The sequence below is a fragment of the Panthera uncia genome, assembly GCF_023721935.1.
Source record: "Panthera uncia isolate 11264 chromosome C1 unlocalized genomic scaffold, Puncia_PCG_1.0 HiC_scaffold_3, whole genome shotgun sequence".
Classification (NCBI taxonomy): domain Eukaryota; kingdom Metazoa; phylum Chordata; class Mammalia; order Carnivora; family Felidae; genus Panthera; species Panthera uncia.
The window spans coordinates 64,641,142-64,659,090 of NW_026057584.1; positions in this window are offsets into that span (position 1 = coordinate 64,641,142).

A 17,949-nucleotide genomic window follows, 5' to 3' on the forward strand; every position below is an offset into this window, starting at 1 on the left:
TCTTTTAATCCTTTCAACAAAGGAATATATTTGATTTAAATGCACACACATAAATAAAATTATTTTTTCATATTTTTCTCATTATAATTTTCTAATGCTTTTAATCATCCCAAAACACAATGATTATACATTGTTAAAAGAAAAAAAATAATGGATAAGAAAAGAAAACTTGGTGGAACATCATAAAATAGTTGGTAATGGAATAAGAGCAACAAATGTCAGATCTGGGGGTGCCTGGGTGGCTCAGTAAGTTCATCGTCCGAGTCTTGATCTTGGCTCTGGTCATGATCTCACGGGTTATGGGATCAAACCCCACATCAGGCTCTGTGCTGACAGCTCTGAGCCTCCTTGGGATTCTCTCTCTCCCTCTCTCTCTCTGTCCCTCCCCTGCTTGCATGTGTGGTCTCTCTCTCTTCCTCAAAATAAATAAATTGAAAAAAAGATCTATAGTAGCATGCATAAATTAATTAACCTAAGATCAAGCAAAAATTTGCAGTTACAGAACTAAGTAGCTATCATGCAATTTGGTTTATTCATTTTAGTCATGAAGACAATGAAAATATAAGCACTTAGATTCATTTTTTTAAATGTTTTTAATGTTTATTTATTTTTGAGACAGAGAGAGACAGAGCATGAACAGGGGGAGGGTCAGAGAGAGAGGGAGACACAGAAGCCAAAGCAGGCTTCAGGCTCTGAGCTGTCAGCACAGAGCCCGATGTGGGGCTCGAACTCGTGAACCGTAAGATCATGACCTGAGCCCAAGTCGGACACCCAACCGACTGAGCCACCCAGGTGCCCCTAAGCACTTAGATTCTTACTATTTATTATTTTAGTTGTTTCAGACACTGATTTTAATTCTTTGATAGCAATCTAATCAATTATTATGAAATTACTATGAAAGTAAGATGGATGAACATGTGGGTAGACAGATGAACAAATGGGGACAAACAGGGATGATGAGATAGATATATAGGTAGATAGATGAGATGTAGATAGACAGGTAGAAAGATTCATAAGGTGATTCCTTGTCTCATAAATCTTAAAGAGTTGAAGTGGAAAATTTTCCTGCCTCTCCAATACACAAACACACTTTAAATTATCTTCACACTGCCTAGATACCTATACCTATTAAAACCTGTGTTGTACTCAACTGAAACCTACATAAGAATGTTGCTTCTAGTGAGATGGAGTAATTAGCATAAGACCAGTGCCCCCACTGAGAACGATTTAAAAAGCTGGATCAATTACAAAAAAAATATGTATATGTGTAAGGCATCAGGAATCAGCCAAACAATAAGAACCAGAGGGAGTACAATTCAAGAAAGGCAAGAACCTTTCAAATGTGAGCTGTAGGAGGCTACCCCTGGAGGTTATTTGATGATTCTGGATGCAGCTAGAGGCTCAGAATCCATGCTCAGCCCAGGAAAAGCACTGCTGCTGGGGGGCAGGAAAACATAACTTTTGGCAGTCACACCGGACTGGAATGACAAAACTGGAGAGTAGTGGGACCTCAAATTCAGTTTTCTCCCCAAGACATTTGCTAAGTTCCAACATTTCACAAGATAGAAGTTACCATCATAAGCCCAAATACAGAGAAGTAAAGTGGAATAGCCTACATTTTCATGATACTTTGGAAACAAGATCTTCTAGAACAAGACAGTTGAAAGTCCTCAAAGGAAAGAAGAAATGACTCTAAATAATCTGCAATAACTTCTTTGTCCCTGGAAGTGCTTAATAGCATGGACTTAGCTAGAGATGGAATGAGGATCCTGTTTCCACCCTAGAAGACAGGAGACAGATGAAACAGAAAAGATTTTGGAACCTGATCAGGCTTCGGGTGATAAAATTGGTGGCTTGACTACACTCAAACACTGCCAGTCTCCCCCTCAAGACATTTATCAAATTTTGAAGCTTCACAGGGTGTGAGGCTAAATATCCAGGCTGAAGACTTTTGAAAAGTAGAACAAATATAGGATGTGACAGATTCTCAATGAAATCCTAAATTAAGGTAGTCAGCCCCTTTTCCCCCTCCACTCTGTCTACCTAGCAGAGGAAAGGCTGAACCTCTCAGATGAAAATAATATCATCTGGAACTTTTTCATCTTTGTTTTTGAAAACACAATGACTGATTTTCAATTAAAAAAAAATACTAGGCATGTGAAAAGACAGAACATTGCCACCAGTACCCGAGAGAACAAACCAGGGAAAAGATGTTGTAGCTATTTGAGTTAGCAGATAAGAACTTTAAAATAATAATGACAGACATATTTCAGAAACTATAGGAAATAACATACAAAGTATATGAAGCGGTGGAAAATTTTATAATAAGATTTAAATTACAAAATAATATAGAAATGGCCATTCTGGAATTTAAAAATACAATTAAGAGAAATTAATAACTCAGTGGAAAGTTTAACAGACTGGAGGCAGCAAATGACAAGATTAGTAATCTAAAAGACAGATGGGTAAAGGAACAGAAAGCTTTGGTTTGTATATTTTATATTGAAAACAAAAAGTGCTTACTGGATTTTCTACAGCAATATGAGATTGTTGGGTCATACAGCTACAGTCCCTTAAAATCTAAGTCTTTTTTCTTTTTTGCATATGTTAGTGATAAACCACATCTACAGTTTCTTGTATTTTTTAGTTTATGCCTAAGTGGATGGCAATAGTGCCACTCCCTTATCTCTGTTTGCTTCTGTCATCCAATACAGTTGTCTCTTTATAGTTGCAATATATGTCTTACCTAAGTCTATGATAAAGGATACTGAACAGAAGAGAGCCGCTAATATATAAAGTCATACTACTACTAAAGACCTTCCTCTCAGGGGAAAATCACATGTGAGTTTAGGTCGACTTATATTTCTGCATTTTCAGGTATTCTTGATACCCTGAAATAAGATATATCTGGTTAAGGGATTTCAAAATTCTATGTGCTCATCACTCATGTTGAATTTTTTCCCCTTTCTACTTTTGCTGGTACTACCATCTGTGGCTGAAAGCCTATTCTCTTTGACATAAAAAAAAAAGACATCATCTAGGAATTCATTCAGTTCACTTTCTTTTCTTTTTCGTTAATATTAAAGTTTTCCAAGGAAAGCTTGTGAATCTTTCTTTTTCCTTTAATTCTCCCTTAACAATAACATCTACATTTAATGAAGGAATTCTGCCAGGAACTTAAGTAGGTGATTTACATTTATTTTCTTTTATGGTCACAGCAACCCCAAGTTATTGGTGTTATCTCTATTTCACGTAAGGAAATTGAGGATGAGTGAAGTTTGGTAACTCCTCCAAAGATTAAAGTTAAGAATCAGCAAAAGTGGGGACTGGACTCAATTCTGTTGATTCTAAATATCTGGATTATTTGGGATATGTTATTTATCCTGACCTTAATCTAAAAGTTCTATCCAATCACTATTATGTATGTTGGATGATATACTTTAAATCACCTCTTTCACATACTAATAAATACTGTGATTAGGCATAGGTAGGTCTGCAGTGGACCTAGGGTAGGCTCTGGCAAGGCCTTCACTGTGCATGGTAGCAAAGTGAACTATGAGTGGACACTCTAGAGACCAGAAGAATGGGTGAGTGAAGGCTTTAAAGTTGGGACAACTCTACTTCAGTAATCTGAGATGTAATCCCCAGATAAATGGGGGGGGGGGTCAGTCTAAGATTTTTAGAATTGAAGAACAAAAATACTGGAATTTTTAGAGTTAAAGAAATATATATATATATAAATATATATAGATTAATATAATCTATATATATTTAATAAATATATAAATAATAATAAATAAATTATATATATATTATTTATAATAAATAAATAAATAATAATAATAATAATAAATAATAAAATAAATATATATTTATATATATATATTTCAATTGTGCATTATTATCTAAGACCATCAGTTAGGGTTGAGCAATCTGCTTTGGATACTGTTGGTGACATGCCCCATTCAGTTGTCATGAAAACGGAATTAGGGTATTAGTAACTGAATTGTAGCTGAATTTAATTAACTGTAATTTTCACCTGTTCAATTTTAATCCTCTTAAAATTACGTCATTAAGGACCCATGAATAAGGCCTTTAGGCATGTATGACTCATATTTAAATCATATCTCATAGTCTTATGTAGGGTGATCATATGATTTATCATGCAAACCAGGGTGCTTTTGAGAGTGGAGCACTATTAATAATCATGCTAGCACAACAGCACAATCTGGGACAGTTCAGGGAAGACACAGACATGGAATCACCCAACAATAAGCCATATGTGGGCTCTCTTGACTCACCACTGGAGTACACATGCATGGAGATTTCTAGTGACCTGGCTTTCAGCATAAAAGGGAAAAAAGTTTTTTCCTAGGTATTTTGGCATGTGGATCACTGTTATCTTTTAAATATAATTTAGATTAAACAGAGACTGGAATGAATTACAGAACTCCAGGGAATCTATAAAATTTGATTCAGAAAAAAAAGGATGTTATAATTAGGGAACTACCTGGTTACAAAATGATAGGATACCAGATATTTCTGATAGACTTCTTATTAAATTTTAATTAAAATAGTAAAAAAGAAAAAGCACAAAATAGTATGAATTGCTAATAATGAGAGAGAGTATTTGTAAGTTTTTGTGTTTGTGTAAGACAGAAGATGAACACAAAAAGAAAATGAAGAGGAAGGAAGGAAAAGGAGGAGAAAGGGAGGGGGGATAATACGCTGAAGTTTTTACAGAATTTTTAATATTGGTTATCATTGAGAATGAACATGACTCTCAGTTTTGGATGACACATTGCATAGAGCCCCCTCTGAATCAGAAGGACACATAGATTTCCCAAATAAGAGAGAATGACTTTGACTCATGTTGCTCTGACCAAAACTATGAGTTCTTCCCTCAGTACCATGTGAGAGATCTTCTGGACCAACCCAAGCTATAGTCCTAACTCATCTCCACTCCTACCCCTCTCGGTATGTATCTAGATATGTACCACGTGTCTCAGAATAGAAGGGAGAAGATGAAGTGGGTCCTCAGGTTCTTGAGGAAGCACTTTAGAAAGTACATGGTGGAACTTCGTATTATTTTTCACACTTTGTGCTATACAGAAAAAAGTTTACACATTGTTATCTGACAACCTGTTAGTCTTGTAAGGTATGGGGTAGAAATTTCAATCACTACTCAGCAAGTTTGGATAGGACCAAAAATTAAAGAGTCAGACACAGTTCAGAAGAAAAAAAGTTTAAAAAAAAGGAAGAAATTATAAGGGCCAAGTGTTGTGGTGGTAGAAAAAATGTTGCCTGATCTATCTGAAAGAAATACCAAGCTTGAATCAATCTTAACACAATGCAAGTAAAATTAGTAGGTCAAGATATCATAAAGAGGCCCTGCTGGGAGATAATAAGGGGCACTGACCTGATGAGGTAAACTGATAACACAGCTTTTAAAATTAGTTCATTTTTGAAATGGCTGAAGAATTTATGTGTTATATTCTTGATGTGCTCAAAAAGATTCAGGAGGAGAAGCTTCTACAAAGCTGTTACAGGGTATTATTAAAGAAAGAATAGGATTAAACAAAAGAATGGGGAAAAAATGAAGGCTAAAATAGGTTGCAAAAATGCAAAATTTAAGAGAAAAGTTAAAATAGCATCTGAGAGAATAAAGAGCACTTATGAAAAAAATAAATTCAATCATTGAAGTGGAGAAAGACTTGAGAAATATTCTTGTATTCAGGAGCAAAATCAAAAGATGAAAAATGATGACCTAGATAATGATGGATATGAAGGACAGAGACATGATCAAAGGAACGTAACTGTTTCAAAGGAAGAAGGGGAAAAATAGCAAGGACATATACAATTAAACCTAAAAAGTTTTCAAGCTGAAGAAGGATCTGAGAGGACAAAAACCAAAGGCTCATGAAGACACCTGGATATGCCCTTATAAATTTTGGAATTTTAAAGATAAAAATAACAATTGAGAAAAAGACAAGCTAGTCTCAAAGTTCTTCACCAAGACATTACATACTGTGATAGAGTAGATAATTGTGTATAAGGTGTTTTGCTTTTGTTTTTATGATGGACATAAATCTGAATGAAGAATTCTCCTCATAGACGAGATTCTGTTGTTTATGTATGAGGGAAATAGAGATATTTTCAAAATTATAAAAAAAATTCTGAGATAAAGGAAATACTTAATATTATCCTCACTGGGGAAGAAACTAAGACATATCTGCAAGCCTCCAAAGATGATTCAAAGTTAAGAATAGAAGAATAGAAAATTTATTGTATAAAAGTACTTATTATTTGAATTAAAACCAAACAAATATTGTAAATGCAGTTACAAAACTGAATATAATTGCAAAAAAAATCTTTGAAAAAATGTATATAGGAAAGAATATATTTTTATATTTGTGACATTTATCTTAAGAATGTAATAATTCAGGGTTCTAAGCACAGATTAAAATAGATTCTGTAAATATCAAAAGTGAAGGGGCACCTGGGTGGCTCAGTTGGTTAAGTGGCCAACTTTGGCTTAGGTCATGATCTCACTGTTTGTGAGTTCAAGTCCTGCAACAGGCTCTGTGCTGACAGCTCAGAGCCTGGAGCCTGCTTCAGATTCTGTGTCTCCCCCTCTCTCTGCTCCTCCCCTGCTTGTGCTCTGTCTCTGCCTCTCAAAAATAAATAAACATTAAAAAAAATTAAAAAAAAGAAAGTGAAGAGAAGCAAGGGAAATAAAATTGAGTTGAATTTTTTTTTTGAGTTTGAGGAACTTAAACATTCATGCATTCATTTGTTGAGTGAATAAGTCATCAAATATTTATGGAACACTTGTATGTCAAGTTCTGTGCTAGATATAGTGTTAATAAGATAAACAAAACATCCATGGGCCAAAGTAAATATACAAATACATATAAAGTAGGATGTGTTTATGAAGGAGGAGAAATCAATGGTACGAAAAAGAAAAGTAAACACTTTAATTTGAGTGGTCAGGGTAAGCACCTTAAGGTGTTGACCAAGTTTTAAATTTCATCAGAAGAATAAATACAAATAGAAAAACAAAAGAATGAGGTGAAAAAAAACTTGATAAATGAATATGGCATACTAGCTCCAACAAAAATTACAATTTACAAAGATATATTAATTCAAATGCAGTAAAATTAGCATTAAAATCAACATCCCTTTTATTAGAATAAAAATAACCATTCTGAATCAAACAACATAGCTCAGTAAGTGTAACAAAAAGGAAGATATTTCCTGAACAGAATTTGGAAACTCAACTAAATAATTGGGGAAAAAATTATTTCAAAATCTCACCTTCTAATTCAAAATATATTCCAAACCAATAAAACACTTAAGTGTAAATGCAATAAATAACAACAAGAAATAGAAGTAGGTATTTTTTCAAGGTTATATATAGTCAACATTTCACACAGCATAAGATTAATCATAAAATAAACCCTTTCTCCTAGCTCAGACACACAATGCTTTTTCATACACACAATAGACTGCTGTTAAAATTTTCATGTATTCTGAAATGTTCTCTGTATATAAAAGCATACATATGTGTTTATAATATGCATAAATACATGCTATATATAAAATGATATGCTTTTCATTTTTATACAAATAGGAGAATTATATACCCAATATCCACATTTGTTTTGTTTTGTTTTTTTACTTAAGATGCAAATCTATTTTCATAACCAAAGCAAATAAAGTCATTCACCATAATTAAAAATTAAAAAAATTAAAGTTATTTATCATTTCAATAACTGAAGAAACATACTTAACAATAGTCAATACCCATTCATGACCTACAGAACTCTGAGTTAATAAATGGGTATTGTTTTAAGCTGCTATGTTTGCGGTAATTTGTTGTCCAACTACCAAGTACAAAAGTTTGATTTGTAAAAGTCTCTAATTCATTTTAAGAAAAGCAGTTTATTCTTTTCTATCTAGGTAGTATTCCATTGCACGAATGTGCTACCATTTGCTTATCCATTAAGCTGTTGAGGAACATTTGGGTTATTTCCAGTGTGGGCTGGCTATTCTGAATAAAGTAGCTAAGAACATTTGTGTACAAAAAAATAAATAAATAAAGGGAAATTTTTTAAATTTCACAAATAGCACATACAGATAAACCTATAGGTAATAGCACATTTAATGACAAAAAAAGCTATTGCTCTGTCTGTATTAGGAATGATATGGGGGCACCTGGCTGGCTCAGTTGGTAGAGCATGTACTCTTGATGGCAGGGTCATGAGTTCAATTCCCACACTGGGTGCAGAGCTTACTCAAACAAACAAACAAAAAAAACCCAAAGGTGTCTCCTCTTTTATTTTGGCATCATACTGGAGAGTCTTACCAGTGTAATAGGACAATAAAAATAAACATGAGACAATGATCAGAAAGGAAGAAGTACAACTATCATCATTCACAGATCACAAGACTATATATTTGAAAAACTCAAAAAATTACTGTAACTATAGAAGCATAATCAAATACCACAACACATCTAGAATATAGAATACCACAACACATTTAGTAGAGCACATTTTTAAAAATGAATATTTCTATATGCTTATATGCATGTAAATGCATAGAGCAAAAAACTAGGAGGAAATACCCCTGTTTCACTCTAAGTAGGACTATCAGTCATTTTTTTTAACTTTCTCTGTCTCCTAAAAATCAAATACTGGATTTATAACAAGAATAAAGCAATGAACCCTCTTTAAATTTTTTCAAATACATACTGTCATTTGCCATCAGACAATACATATTTACAAGTATATGAACTTTTGTGGCCAGATATTTTTATGTCTTATTTTTCTGTTGTCTATATACATAAGAAACAATTCAGTTTTTTTAATAGATTTATTAATCCCCTTTCCCCAAAACCCAAAAATGTTATTCTACTATTTTCTAGTATTGTATAGGTTGGAGAAATATGGGATATTGTGGCTATTTGACACAAAATTTTTTCTGAGCTTATCATCTAAGTTTATGTTTCAGAAGCACAGTCCGTAGCTGATTACCTTGCCCCAAAGTGGGAAATCATGTACTTACACAAACAACATTCCTTGTGCATCTACTAGGCACTGAGTAGGCAAGCACAACTTGCCCTGCACTTGATTAACTTACAGTTGTTTATTGATTCAAAGAACTTGGAAACCAACGTCTTACAGAGCTGCTTTAAAATAGTTCACTCCAATTATAAATATATCTTATGGAAGTTTTATAGAAGGCATGTTCCCTAGCTGGCAAATAAAATCTGTGTTCTAAATTTCCCATTGAAACTAGTGCCATTTTGAGTGCTATGCAGCATCCTTTTCATGTAATATTCCAGATAATACCCACAACACGCCCAAGAAATACTATTATTACCTTTATTGTATTAAAAAGTAGAAAACTAAAGGCTATAGTAGTTAAGTAACCTTCTTAAGGTTGCACAATTTTTAATGTGCCAAATACATGATTTAACTTGTGCTTAATTTGCCCATCACCAAATTACATTTTCAACAATTTTATCACGAGTCTGCATGTGAAAAAGCATACTCTCCTATGTGCACAAATTACAGCTGTGTTTGATGATCCTAAGTATTTCAAAATTAAGTAATATATTCATTCAATAAGTATTTTGAATATATCCTCCATGTATAGGGCACATATTGATACATAATTGTGAAAAGACAAATCATAACACTGTGTATAACATGTCAGAATCATCATATAGATTAAGTAGAGGTTGTACATTTGAGGGAGGGGTTGCATTTGAGGGAACATCAGAAGAAGACATTCTGGGATCATTTTATCTGTCACTCAAATGCCAGTGGCTCAGAACACCAATCTTCCTTTAAGCCATTTGGCATTTTCTATTTTGTAGAATCCTGTACTTCATAAAGTGATTACATAGGGGGACATCAAAGAGGTGAACAATTTTCCACTGACTACTTTCTCTTATTGAAATAGCTGTTCACATATCTAGAGCTGAGGTTTCTATTATACTGTCTATCCAGTCCTGATTAACTATAGCTTGACTTGTCTTCTTATTATTCATGTCCAGAGTATGTATGTTGGGCATAGAAGACATATCAAATCTATTGCTGTGAGGAAGTAAACAATTATAAATATATAAATTAGTGGTATAAAAACCATAAGCAATAATACCCAGCTGATCTAAAAAAGGAAGCTTGAGCTGAATGAAATGACAGTACATGGTCGAAACATTCCTCTCACAGCAAGAAGTGTCAGGCATAGGAGCTTCCTTCAGGAATTGCTGTAAATTGATTTACAAATATGACAGCAGAAAAAGAGAGGTCATATCATCTCTACAATCATCTGACAGCTTACTAACACATAAACAATACAGAAAATATCTTGCCAGATTCAAGAGCTAATCCTATCGAAATCCAGTTCAAAATTGAATTTTAATACTATATTTAAATGATTCTTTTGTCCCTAGTAATCCCAGAGCCACCCAGGCACCCAATTTTCTTCCTTTACTCCCACAGTTTATAATTGCCTATTTGTTATGGGATTACGTATTTACTGTCTGGCTTCTCCACCAGAATGGAAATCCCATATGGGCAAGAACCATGTTTTTGTTCACCATGGTGTAGCTGATGCCTGGTACCCAGTAGTTATTACATGAATTGGTTGCTTGAATAAATGAATAGTGATTTTGTAGCTCTATTAGCATTTATGTCAATATTTTTGTATACATATCTCTCTTCTCCTAAAGAGGAGCTCCTCGAAAGCAAGATTATAGTCTTGTATTTGTGTCTTCTGAGTCTAGTCTAAAGAGATACTCAACCAAAAAGCTGCACAACTAAGGAAACAATCAACAAAACTAAAAGGCAGCCTATGGGATGGGAGAAGATATGTGCAAATGACATATCAGATACAGGGTGAGTATCCAAAATCTATACAGAACTTATCAAATTTAACACCCAAAAAACAAAAAATCCAGTGAAGAAATGGGCAGAAGACATGAATAGACACTTTTCCAAAGAAGACATCCAGATGGCCCAACAGACACATGAAAAGATGTTTAATATCACTCATCATCAGGGAAGTACAAATCAAAACTACAATAAGATATCACCTCTCATGTTTCAGACTGGCTAAAATTAACAACACAGGAAACAACAGATGTTGGTGAGAATGTGGAGAAAGGGGAACCCTCTTACACTGCTGGTGGGAATGGAAACTGGTGCAACCACTCTGGAAAACAGTATGGAGATTTCTCAAAAATTCCTCAAAAAGTTAAAAATAGAACTACTCGATTTTGATATATATTTGATGAATACAATATATATGTATACACATAATCATGAATACTTGGGGCACCTGGGTGGCTTAGTCGGTTGATCATCTGGCTCTTGAATTTGGCTCAGGTCATGATCCCAGGATCATGGGATCGAACCCTGTGTCAGGCTCTGTGCCAAGCGCGGAGTCTGCTTAAGATTCTCTCTCTCTCCCCTCCTCTGCCCCTCTCCCCAGCTCTCTCTCTCTGTCTAAATAAAACAAAGAGAGAGAGGAAAAAAAAAAGAAAGAAGAAAAAAGGAATGTATAATTGAAATTTGTAACAACATGGATGGAACTAGAGTATATTATGCTAAGTGAAATAAGTCAGCCAGAGAAAGCCAAATACCATATGATTTCACTCACAGCTGTAATTTAAGAAACAAAACAGATGAACATAGGGGAAAAGAAAAAAAAACAGGGAGGGAGGCAAACTGTAAGGGACTCTTAACTATAGAGAACAAACTGAGGTTTGATGGAGGGAGTTGGGTGGGGGGAATGGGCTAAATGGGTTGGGCATTAAGGAGGGCACTTGTCAAGGAGCGCCTGGGTGGCTCAGTTGGTTGGGCATCTGACTTTGGCTCAGGTCATGATCTCATGGTTCGTGAGTTTGGGCCCCGCGTCACAGCTCAGAGCCCGAAGCCTGTTTCACATTCTGCGTCTCCCTCTGTCTCTGCCCCTCCCCCACTCACACTGTCTCTCTCAAAAATAAATAAACATTAAAAAAAATTAAAAAAAAAAAGGACGGCACTTGTCATGAGCTCTGGGTGTTATATGTAAGTGATTAATCATTAAATTCTACTCTTGAAACAAATATTATACTATATGTATAGAATAGAATTTAAATAAAACTAGAATTTAAATAAAAATTTAAATAAAAATTGAAAAAAGTGATATTCAACTATTTAGTGCTAAGTGAATTAATTCCACCCAGATGCTGCAACATTGTTTCACTGACACAAACACTCCAGCATAAAATGGGAGTGTCCTCAAATGAATATAATGGAGAAAGAGGGAGGATCCCAGGACTTACTTGAGAATAGTTTTTCCTATTTCTGTCTAAAGAAATTTTTTGTTCATTTGAATTTTTACATTACTTTTTCATGTTTATGTGCCTTATATTGTTAGTTATTTCCATGTTGACTGGCCTGTATCCAAAACTTGAAACTTTGATCCCACTCCAGCCAACTCCAGCCTCTCTCCAAAAACAGGATAGATCTTGGTACAGATGAGATGCTAGAATTCAGTGGCATTTCCCTTAGCAAACAAAAATCCAAGATGATACTGTTTACCAGACTAGATCAGAGTGCAAAGAAAGCACTTGGAAAGTTTATTAAAATGCACTGATATGCAGACAGTCTAAATCAATGAGAGTAAGCTACATTTTTGCTTTATACTGTAGGTTGCACAGAGAAATCTAAATTTTAGTAATCCTGCTAGGAGGGTGATTTGAGAAACTCTGGACCAGATCATAAGACTGAAGAGTTCAAAGACGATGTTTTATGCATCCTTGCATTGTCAGTGCCTATGCCTGACACATAATTGGTGTTTACATTCTCCCTGAAAATATAGATGTCTATGCTCCCTAGAGAATCTGGTTTTGGTGACATATTTTCTTTTGTTAAACTTTTTCTGCCTCAGAATTCATTTTCTAGTGTTTCTTATCCTATGCTTTGGCTTGGCCTCAATAGAAATTCAGTCTATTGGCTTATATTTAATAAGAGTCTTCTTTATGCCATTAGCAACTTCCAATATCACTTAACATATCTGAATTGTTTATTAAGAAGCCAGCTGAAACACAAAAAAATTAGACAAAGTCCTATAGCCACTGGGACCCAATCCAAGTTGCTTAGTGATAAATGAATAAACATTGAATCCACTCATTTACAAATAAATAAAGAATCTAGATTTTGTCCTTCAGATTACTCAGTCATAAATTGAGTTGTGTTCAAAAATAAATTTTATTTCAAGCTATATGATTTTTTATTACCTCTCCTAAAATACTTTATTCACTATTGTATTAAAATGAGAAATCTCTAAAAATCTGCCACAAAACTGAACAGAAATTGAAACAATGGTGGTCTCTAAAAATAAGTGGAGGGGTGCCTGGGTGTCTGAGTCAGTTAAGCATCCGACTTTGGCTCAGGTCATGATGTCATGGTTCGTGAGTTGGAGCCCTGTTTGGGTGAGCTCGAGCCCTGCCTGTGTGGGATTCTCTCTCTCTTCCTCTCTCTCTGCTCCTCACTCATTCATGCCCTTTCTCTCTCTCAAAAATAAAAATAAAAATAAAAATAAAAATATGTGGAGTAAAACAACAAAAGGCCACGTTCACTGCCCAAATGAACATATTTTAATATGATAGTTTTTGTTTACGTTGCCATTATAAAATATAAACTTAACTTTTTTACAGGTTTTTATAGTTCTTAAACACATATGTATGTAGACTATAAAAATTTTAGTATCATAGTACTATAGAAATTTTAATATCTTAATTTTCTTTATCAGAAAGTTGCCACACTCTTAAGGATTTTTCTTTTTAAAAAAATTATGTTAGTGGGGCACTCCACTAACTCTTGGTTTTGGCTCAGGTCATAAACTCCCAGCTTCATGGGTTCGAGCCCCACATCAGGCTCAGTGCTGACAGTGTGGAGCCTGCTTGGAATTCTCTCTCTCCCCCACCTCTCTCTCTGCCCCTCCCCCACTCGTGCACACGCTCTCTCTCTCTCTCTCTAAAATAAACTTAAAAAACTATTTTAGAATACATGAACAATGTTTTCTTGCTGTAAAACATCATAATAGCACAATCTAATTACATTTTACAAAGCTTTTTATGTGGTACCAACTGAACTATCCCATTTTTATCAATTCTGTGTAATATTTTGTGGTATGGGTAAACCATAATTTATTTAATCATTCCCCTATTGATAGACATATAAGTTGTATCTATTTTCTCTCTTTTTTAATTAAAAATTTTTAAATTAAGTTTATTTATTTATTTTGAGAAAGAGACAGAGAGAGAGAGAGAGAGAGAGAGAGACAGAATGAGTGGGGGAGGGGCAGAGAAAGAGGAGACAGAATCTCAAGCAGGCTCCTGTGCTGCCAGTGCAGAGCCTGGCACAGGGCTTGAATTTGTGAGATCATGACTTGAGCTGAAACCAAGAGTCAGATGCTTAACCAACTGAGCCACCCAGGCACTCCCAATTTTTCTCTTATAAAATCAGTACTTCAATAAATTTCCCCCATCATTGATCGTTATAGTCATGCTCACTGTTTCTTTTACATAAATAGATAAAAGTTGACATAGAATTTTTTGGTTGACATTTTGAATTTTAATTAACACCATTAAATTGTCTCTCCAAGAGATGATACCATTTCTGTACTATCACCAACAACATATGAGAGGGTCTATTTCTTTCTTTTTTAATGTTCATTTATTTATTTTGAGAGAGAGAGAGCATGCCTGAACATATATGCAAGTACATAGGGGGTATGGGTAGAGAGTGGGAGAGAGAGAATGCCAAGCAGGCTCCTCGCTGTCAGTGCAGAGCCTGACTTGGGCTTTATCTCACGAAACCTGAGATCATGACCTGATCTGAAATCAAGAGCTAGAAGCCCAATCAACTAAGCCACCCAGGCGCCGTGAGAGGGTCTATTTCTTTATATATCGTAAAATGCAAATTGTTACACAACTTTTTTTCTTCATTTTGATGAAAAATAGGATCCTTAATTATTATGTTAATTTTATTTTCTTATTTGTAGTGGTCTTCACATTTTCAAATGATTATTATCCATTTATAGTTTTGCTTTCGTTCACACGCTTTGCCCAATTTGAAATTTAGTTGTCTCTTCTTTGGTAGATGCTTCCTATCCTGGAACTAATGTTTCGTTGGTTATATATGCTAAAGTATTTTCTAATATATTGTTCATAGAACAGAAGTATTTTTATGATATTGATCTCATATTTTCTCTTGCTGGTTTCTGTTTTTAGTGTTCCTTATGAATTCCTTTCTCTCTCTGAAAGTATAAATATATACTTCTATAATTTTCCTAGAATTTTGAGTTTTATGTTTGGCACTTTACAAAATCTGGAAAAGATTTTGTGTATAATGAAACACAGGATTTATTTATTTATTTATTTATTTTGACAGACCATTATCCAAGTACTAGTTTACTGACTATAAATTTTTCTTTCTTTCTTTCTTTTTTTTTTTTTTTTTTTTGAGAGAGAGAGCATGAGTGAGCAAGGGGCAGAGAGTGAGAGAGAGAGAGGGAGAGAGAGAGAGAGAGACGGAGAATCCCACAAGGGGCAAAGAGAAAGGGAGAGAGAAAGAATCCTGAAATGCGGCTCTAGCTCACAAACCATGAGACCATGACCTGACCAGAAGTCAGATGCTTACCAGACTGAATCACCCAGGTGCCCCTAGTCTATACATTTTCAACTAACTTAAATGCTATATGTTTTACAAACTAAATTCCACAGGTTACAGAGTTCCCTTTCTGGAATCTCCAATTCATACCTGATATCTATGTAAGTATAGTCCTGCTTTATTATACTTGCTGGCTCTTATGTAACCTTATTTCTTATCTATTTGTGATTTTGATTGTAAGCTCATGTTCACTGGAACTTTCTCTTTGGGATTTTATTGAGGCCCCAGTTGAAGTTATATGCCTCCAGAGAGGATTTATATTTTGCTTCTACTAGTCATTTACCAACTTGGATCCACTAAAAATTAACATTAAATGTTAATATCTGTAATATAAATAAAAGTAATGAACCAAATGTTCTGATACCATCTCCCACAGTGCAGTGTGTCAGCATTAGGAATGGAGAATAAAGAAATTTAATCAGTGAGTCAAAAGTATTGTGACCTGATGGTATAAAATAGTTGGAGGTGCTGTATTGAATTCTTCTCTGATGTATATGAAAAGTAATGTTGTAACCAAGTCCCCAGAGAATGATTATATATACACTAATAATCTGGAAGTATCTAGAATGTTGAGTGCTGAAATATTATAACAAATAAACTATTAAACAGAATGAGTTTGGTAAGAATGGATTTTTTTTTTTTTTTTACAACTGGTCCTGTGTCTTAGGCAATACAAAGTTTTTGGTAGTCTTTACGATTCCTGAGACCCTCTGGCTAGGACTTTGTGTACTCTTCTAATTGAGGCGTCGTATAGTATTTCATCAATTTGGAAGTTGCAAATAAAGAATCCTAACTGTGACATGCAGAATTTATTCATAGAATATTATTTTAGCCCCATCCCCATATTTATAGATGTGGATAAAAAGTCAAATATAGAAACATGTAGCTCTTCACAAAGAGGAAGTTTCATGTGCTATTATTATTTGTGTTTCACATTTATTATTAATATGTTGTTATTCTTATAATTCATCATGGACACTATATATTTTAAAGGGCATGTGGAGCTGCATTAATCAGGATTAAGAAGTTATGATTATAAGTATACTTAATTTTGATTTCAAGTAAATAAGGTATTTTTAATATTAAATATCCATAAAAATTATACAGAGAAAATACACATTTTTAATAAAAGTATTTGGCTCAAAACCTAAAAATACAAAAACATTACAAATTTCATCTACCTTGAAAATTGGATTTAAAAAAATTGTTAATTAGACAATACACTTAGTGGTATTTCCCCCTCTTCCCATATCTGGGGATATCTAGAGCAGAGGATTGCCCCTAGAATGTTAATTTTCTATCATGGTGAAAAATAGCCAAATATTTCATTCCTTCAGTTTTGTAAACATTGTTAAAACATGTCAGTGAACATTTTAATCAACTCTGAAAGAATAAAACTCAAGTGTTCCCTTTTCATATAAACCTGACATCTTTCTTAATCTGGCAGCTGAGTGTAATTAATCTGAATTGTTTTACTCCCAGTTTAGAATCTAGAAGTTTCTCTTATCCCATCTCATGGAGATATTGAATTGAATTTATTCAATTTTTTATTGAATTTATTGACATTTATTGAATTGCTAACCATCAAACATATGAAAGGACTCCTATTCCCCCTACCCCACCCCAGATTCCTTCCTTTCAATGCCTCCTCATGATTTTGCTAGATCTACCTGGAATTTTGACCCTTCCTTCTCAGTAAATATTTGCTGAATTTATGGATGTTGTTACTGCTTCTACTCTGTGTTTGTTTCTGACACCAAAAAACAGCTCTTTCATATTCTAGCTACTTCTCAAAATCTTCATAGAACTGCTTTATTCTTTTTTTCATTCTCTTCTTGCATTTCTTCCTCCATTCCTGTTTCTGTCTCTGTCCCTTTCACTTCCTTCCTCCTTCTCTCTTCCTCTCTCTCTCTCTCACTCTTGCTTCCTTATTTCCTTCTTCCCTTTCCATCAAAATCATTGCCTCAAAGTAATGTGTTCTCTTAGTCACGTGTTAATCCTTAGTGACAGGGTGTTTTATCCTTAAACTCAGCTAGGATTGCATCACCAACACCTGTCATTAAACTTGTCCAGTATGGACCTACTGCATTCGTGAACCTCTAACGTTGTCTTTATTTTGGAACACTGATGGTCATATGAGCTGTGCCAACCTGGATAAACACATTGAATCATAAACTCAGTTTAAGATGCAGGGTTCTTGTGTTTCACCTTTGTA